Below are 7,852 nucleotides of genomic sequence, written 5' to 3'. Positions count from 1 at the left end.
AACGTTTAAAACATTGCCCTCCTATAGCTGCTGGAAGGAAAAAGGAGCTGTCTCTTCTCCTCCTGCAATACCTGCTGTTTGCTGTGTGAGGGGGTTTCCAATACTCTTTCACTCTCCCAGACGCCTTGGCTGTTATGAAGAGGATGGTGGAAAAGATGTCTCTTCCCCCCAGCCTCTCCTCTTCAGTCTTCCTCCCCTTTTCAGAACTCTAGTGCCTGCTTTTGAGGCCTCTCATAGCTTTCTCCAGCAGCAGCATGAAATCTCAATGTTACACTGTTGTCCACAATGTTCTGAATAGGAACTATGAGGCTGACCAATCTTCTTAATTTCCTTTTCCTGGCAAATTTGTGAGCAGCAGAAGCTGAGGCACTGGAGCTGCCTGCAGACTCAGGACAATATCATTTTACATTTAGGTCACAGATTGACGGTTCTTTACATACACAAGAGTTAAAGATATTTTTTAAAATATAATCTTAAATTCTGCAGAAATTGTTGCTTTAAGTCCTCACACTCAGCCTGGAAAACTTCCCACTCATCGGTCAGGAATGGCTGAGTGGGCTTTTCATTTTCTATTTCGATCAGGCCTGATGTTTTTATTTTTTAAATGACAGCAATGTTTTTTAAGTAACACAATTTATATTGATTCGATATTTGGAGAAAACAAACAAACAAACAAACAAAACATTATAGCTGTCCCAAGTTTGCATAGTGCAATGCTTGAATTTACATGAAGAGAAAGTAGAGAGTAAGTAGTAAAGTTCTTCCAATTTTAAACCAGATGTATATTAAATTAAATCTGTGCTAATTAATCAGATGCATAAAGAGTATTTAAGACAACAGCTCAGCCCCTCTCACCCACCCTCTCCCCATCACCATTGTCAACTTTCTCTGCATGTGTTTTTATGGATAAACTGAACTGATCTGACTGGCTGAATCCAACAATAAGTTGTTCTAAACGAATCACGATGCTTCAGGTCAATAACTGTTTGGGAAACATCTGTTACTTTACTGCTTCAACATTCAGCTGAGAAAATTATTAGATATATATTCTGATAATTTGAACAGAAACAAAGTCATCGTAACAGAACATTGAGAGAGATCAATGCCTTCTGTTTTGAAAATAAATATCACACGTCAACATTTTTTCCATAAATGCTTCGGCAGCGGGAGACCATTATCCTAAGATAACATTCTCCAGCAGAGAGATGATCTCTTAATTAGAGCAATATGTAAACTACGTTAGGATGCTTGATATAAATCCTGCAAACTGATTCACTGATACTTTTACTAAGATGAATTTTGATATCATGGGATGAAATCCTGGCCCTATTGTAGTTTATAGAACAAGGAGTACTCGTGTCACCATAGAGACTAACATATTTATTTGGGCATAAGCTTTCGTGGGCTAAAACCCACTTCATCAGATGCATGCAGTGGAAAATACAGTAGGAAAATATATATACAGAGAACATGAAAAAATGGGGGTTGCCATACCAACTCTAACAAGACTAATCAATTAAGGTGGGATATTATCAGCAGGAGAAAAAAAACTTTTTGTAGTGATAATCAGGCTAGCAAACAGTTGACAAGAAGGTGTGAGTAACACTAGGGGGAAAATTAGCATGGGGAAATTTTTTTGGAAAAGTTATTTTGTTGAAGAATTGCGACTTTTAGGTCTGTAATTGAGTGTCCAGGGAGGTTGAAGTGTTCTCTGACTGGTTTTTGAATATTATAATTCTTGACGTCTGATTTGTGTCCTTTTATTCTTTTATGTAGAGACTGTCTGGGTTGGCCAATGTATATGGCAGAGGGGCATTGCTGGCACATGATGGCATATATCACGTTGGTAGATGTGCAGGTGAACGAGCCCCTAATGGTGTGGCTGATGTGATTAGGTCCTATGATGGTGTCCCCTGAATAGATATGTGGACTGAGTTGGCAACTGGCTTTGTTGCAAGGATAGGTTCCTTGGTTATCATTGTTGTTGTGTGGTGTGTGCTTGCTTCAAGTTGGGGGGCTGTCTGTAAGCGAGGACTGTCCTGTCTCCCAAGGTCTGTGAGAGTGAGGGATCATCCTTCAGGATAGGTTGTAGATCCTTGATGATGCGCTGGAGAGGTTTTAGTTGGGGGCTGAAGGTGACGGCTAGTGGCGTTCTGTTATTTTCTTTGTTGGGCCTGTCCTGTGGTAGGTGACTTCAGGGTACTCTTCTGGCTCTGTCAATCCGTTTTTTTCACTTCAGCAGGTGGGTATTGTAGTTTTAAGAATGCTTGATGGAAATCTTGTAGGCACAGGCACCAATTTTTTGTTGCTTGCACCTCCCAACCCCTGCCCCCAGCCCCGCCCCCATTGGACCCCTCCCCAAATCCCCGCCCCAGCCCCGCCTCTTCCCCAAGCATGCCGCATTCCTCCTCCTCCCCACTCCCTCCCAGTGCTTGCCGCGTGAAACAGCTGTTTCATGGCGCAAGCACTGGAAGGGAGTGCGGAGAAGCAGGACGTGGAGGCATGCTCTGGGGAGGAGGCGGAGCAGAGGCGGCGGTGAGCTGGGATGTGGGGACGGGGCAGGGATCTGCTGGTGGGTGCAGAGCACCTATCAATTTTTTCTCGTGGCTGCTCTAGCCCCAGAGCACCCATGGAGTCGGCGCCTATGCTTGTAGGTGTTTGTCTCTGTTTGAGGGATTGGAGCAAATGCGGTTGTATCTTAGAGCTTAGCTGTAGACAGTGGATTGTGTGGTGTGTCCTGGATGAAAGCTGGAGGCATGTAGGTAAGTATAGTGGTCAGTAGGTTTTCTGGTATAGGGTGAAGTTTATGTGACCATCGCTTATTAGCACTGTAGTGTCCAGGAAGTGGATCTCTTGTGTGGATTGGTCGAGGCTGAGGTTGATGGTGGGATGGAAATAGTTGAAATCATGGTGGAATTCCTCAAGGGCTTCTTTTCTATGGGTCCAGATGATGAAGATGTCATCAATGTAGCACAAGTAGAGTAGAGGCGTTAGGGGACGAGAGCTGAGGAAGCATTGCTCTAAGTTGGCCATAAAAATGTTGGCATACTGTGGGGCCATGCGGGTACCCATAGCAGTGCTGCTGACTTGAAGGTATATATTGTCCCCAAATGTGAACTAGTTGTGGGTGAGGACAAAGTCACGAAGTTCAGCCACCATGTTTGCCATGACATTATCGGGGATACTGTTCCTGACGGCTTGTAGTCCATCAGTTTCTGTGAAAGGTTCAAAAAAGGGCAACTAAAATGATTAGGGGTTTGGAGAGGGTCTCATACGAGGAAAGATTAAAGAGGCTAGGACTCTTCAGCTTGGAAAAGAGGAGACTAAGGGGGGATATGATAGAGGTATATAAAATCATGAGTGATGTTGAGAAAGTGGATAAGGAGAAGTTATTTACTTATTCCCATAATACAAGAACTAGGGGTCACCTAATGAAATTAATAGGCAGCAGGTTTAAAACAAATAAAAGGAAGTTCTTCTTCACGCAGCGCACAGTCAACTAGTGGAACTCCTTACCTGAGAAGGTTGTGAAGGTTAGGACTATAACAATGTCTAAAAGGGCACTGGATAAATTCATGGTGGCTAAGTCCATAAATGGCTATTAGCCAGGATGGGTAAGAATGGTGTCCCTAGCCTCTGTTCGTCAGAGGATGGAGATGGATGGCAGGAGGAAGATCACTTGATCATTGCCTGTTAGGTTCACTCCTTCTGGGGCACCTGGCATTGGCCACTGTTGGTAGACAGATACTGGGCTAGATGGACCTTTGGTCTGACCCGGTACGGCCGTTCTTATGTTCTTATACTTGGGGAGAATGACTAGCAACCTGGCTACCATGGCAAGAGCTACCTTTGACGACTGATTGCCCCCTTATTACCAGAACATCATTACAGAAAGGAAGTTTGTAATGAAACAGGGCCAGATGTGGATAGCCGGGATAGCCTCCTGCTGTGCTCATTTGGGTTTGTATTGTAGTACGGTGCAGTGTTTCTTTACAAAGGGCAATTGTTTGCTACTTTCCTTAGTAAGGACTAGGTGAAAATAAGATGAAAAATTCCAGCACTTTTTCTTGGATATTGTTTATCTGCTGCTTGCACATTCAGGTTTATAGCTTAGAACGTTCACTGAAACTGAAGTTGCATAAAATGAGTTTTGTTTTAATACAGTTTAATTTAATTACTTTCAATTCTCTGCTAAACACAGCACTGAGTGGTGAAAAAGGGACCTTCACAAAGATAAGAATGGCAATGAAATATATACTGAAAACAACAGATGAGTAAGAGCTTCATTGTTTAAACAGTACATAGAAAGAAAAAGCTATTATACATTTTAAAAAAAGGAAATTAACAAACCAAAAAACCCTTCATTTAACATTACTTAAGTTTGCTTTCATCAATAAAATAAACCATAAAATAATTAGGAAATACAAAGTCAAAATTTTCAAAAACGATTAAAAGGTTACGAAATGTTACGTTCTCTTGTTAGCAAATGTCCAAAGAAGTGCTGCCCTGGGCACCCTTAATTCTGTCCTCTTGTGCATTTCCATGATGATGCAGACTTTTATTACATGATCCCAGGAAGAAGATCAGCAGGAAGAAATGGAATAAGAGAAAAGAGAAGATGAGACAAGAGGAAAGGAGGAAGAGGGAAGCCCAAAGGGACAATTTTCAAACACCCGCAGCGAGTCACAGATTCATAAATTCCAAGGCCAAAAGGAACCACTCTGGTCTGACTTTCTGTTTAACATCGGCCATTGAATTTCCCTGAAAATAATTCCCATAGGAATTAGAGCGGATTTTTTAGAAAATCACACAATCTTGATCTTTTTAAAAAAAGGCCAGTTGTGGAGGATACAGCACAACCCTTGGTGAATGGCTCCAAACCCTGACGTTAAAAATGCTCGCTTTCTTTCTAGTGTGAATTGGTCTAGGCTTCAACTTTTAGCCATTGTCTGCTCTTAACCTTTATCTGCTAAAGTGAAGAGCTCATTAGTAAATATTTCTTCCCTTAGGCTCACCGCTTAACCTTCTCTTTGATTGAGCTCCTGTACTCTGTCAGCACAAGGAGTGTTTTCTAATCCTTTCATCATTCATGTGGCTCTTCTGTGAACCCTGTCCAATGTATCAGCATCTGTCTCAAACTGTGGACACCAGAAATTGACACAATTTTCCAGGAGTGGTTGCACCAGTGCTCAGTACACAAATATGGAACCTCTCTATTTCTACTTGAGATTCTGCTCTATGTATGGCTCCAAGAATCACAATTTGCCCCTTTGGCCACTGGGAACTCATGGGGAGCTGATTATCCCCCATGACCCCAAGTCTTTTTCAGAGTTGCTGCTTCCCAGGATAGAATCCTCTATCTTGTACACAGAGCCTATATTTTGTCTTACTTTCTACACAGGTGATGACTTCTTTCCACAAAATCTAAACACAGAAATGAAAAAAACTCACAAAGTATCTCCTCCCCACCAATCCTCTTGGTCCTTACAGAGAGACAGCAAAGATGGAGGCTTGCTGCAGCAAGGCTGCAGGGGTCTCTGAGCTTCCCCCTGCCCCATCCCTGTCCTGCCTGGCTGTTGTCAAGGGAGCTCTGTGAGGTCAGATCCGCCTCATCATCTTTGCCCAATAGGCTGAATTCCTGCCAAAGGCCTTTGTGAAGTCACTGCCACACTCCCCTTTCCCTTGCAGGCATGATGTCTGCCCCTGGCCAGCCCGGTTGGATGTTTGAGTTGCACCTCAAGATCTCCCCACTTGGTCATTATTGATTCTGGGGAGCAAGCAGGCTACCCAGTAAAACAGCAGAGTCTGTTCCTCACCCCACAATGAGTTTTTCATAGAGGTGTCAGTTGTGAAACAATTTGATGGCCTAATCCGGCCTCTATTTCTGAGGCTCTGAAATTTCACACACTTAGCACCATATTAAGCCCAATCGCTTGTAGTAATTCACTAAAAGGCACCTTCCAGAATGACAACAAGTTGTGATGGGAGGACAGCTGGAAACAGAATCCACCTTTCCCCTGGGTAATTTGTTCCAGTGGCTAGTGTCTCTCACTGTAAAAAATGTGTGCCTTACATTTCATTTGAATTTCTCAGGCTTCAGCTGACAGCCATTGGTTCTTGTTGTGCCTTTCTTGGCTAGATCGAATTAGCCCTGCCCCATGAAATCTGATCTCCCCGTCCTGCTGGGAGCCCCCCAGGCAGGAGTACCCCAGTAGGGGCCTCCTAGCTGTTTGTCTTCTGGATTTGGGACGGGACTTCCCCTGTATGGCTGCTCTCCGTGGGGATATCAGATGCACCTCCAGAGGCAGTGCAGAAGCAAGTGCACTGCATCAGCCTGTCATTGGGCTCAGGGCTTTGGCCTTGGTAGCTTCTGCTTCAGCCACATCTCTGGGTACCCAGGCTCAGGGACAAACAAGGCTAAAGGGACAAAACTCCTAGATCGTCTTCTTAACCCAAGCTCTGCCCTTGCGCCAGGCGAAGGGTCAGGTTTTGGAAACACACTCGACTTAACCAAAGAATTTGTGTCCCTGTATCTTTCCATCCTGTTCCTACTCTGTCATGGATTTACCAGCCGTAATAGGCGTCATCTCTGTCTCTGCAGAGCCAACCCTCTCAAACCCTTTCATGTAATCCTCAGGTGCCTCTGGGGTTTCTGTGCTGAGGACAGTGAATGAATGTGAACTGGCTGAGGCTTGTTTTTTCTCAGCTCAGGGCCCTGATTTCTCAGTGCTCTGGGTAGTTCCACTGATTACACTTCCTCAGGCTCTTCCTTGACTGGAGATTTGTAATGGGAATTACTAGGAGAGGAATGATCCTGGGGAAGTCAGTGCCTAGCCTCCCAACCCTGCTCCTTTGGCTTTGTTTAATGAACAGATGAAAAATAAGAGCATTGTACTCAATACGTTCAGTGTCCATACAATCTCGGTGCACATTAGATTTGAAAAGTTGTCCTTCTTCATCCACGAGTGTCCATTTGAAATCAGAGGATTTATAATGCCCCATGGGCTACTTCCCTGTGATACACAGGGTCACAAACCGTGGTGAATAGGACAGATGACTAAGTAATCACAGTGGGTTTCACCCCCGTGGGATCACCTGTAAGGATTTTTCCTTCCTTTAAAGAGGGCAGGACCCAAACCCCATTCAGAAGACATGGGGAATCTTACAGTAAATTCTTCCCACATGGTCCCCTTTGTAAAGCCCATCTATTGGAGCCTCCCTTAGCACAAGAAAAAAAAGGCCACACAGTGGTAACCACACAAACAAGACATTATTTCCTATGGGGAAAAGGGCTAGGATAGGACAGAGAAGGGGCAGATTAACAAAAACTTTAACTCTGGAAATGCTCCACTCTCCCAAACAGTTACACCCAGGAGGTAATGTTGTTGTTCTCTCTCTTCTCTTGCAAGGACAGTGGTGGATGGCTGCTGGTCTCTTGACATTGGACGTTCGGGATGGACTTCGATGCTGGACACAGGAACGGGTGAGTAGACCTAACTAAAACCCCTCCCTATCCCTCTTTGCGTCGTCTCTGCCTGGATGTTAGATCCTATCTACGCGGATTCAATCCGTGCGTGGGAGTGTGCTTCCCAACCCAAAATAATAGAGCACATGGCAAAAGGTCACCACATTCTTTTCCCAAGTCCAAGATGGCCACCTTATAGATAACGCAAAAGGTACATGCCTTTCTTCCCTTCTTTTACTAAAATTTGGCAGGGGCAACTAGCATTTTACAACCTGGAGACTGGATTTGACCAATCGGGGAATGAACGGGGACAGGGTGACCCATCCAGAAGGGGGTTGTGTATCCCCTCTGAGAACTCCTCCCTCTGTCCTCTACCAATTGAAGTGG

The sequence above is a fragment of the Mauremys mutica genome, chromosome 13 (assembly GCF_020497125.1).
Source record: "Mauremys mutica isolate MM-2020 ecotype Southern chromosome 13, ASM2049712v1, whole genome shotgun sequence".
Taxonomy (NCBI): Eukaryota; Metazoa; Chordata; order Testudines; family Geoemydidae; genus Mauremys; species Mauremys mutica.
The sequence above is the reverse complement of the archived record's forward strand: the minus strand, read 5'-3'. Positions refer to the sequence as shown.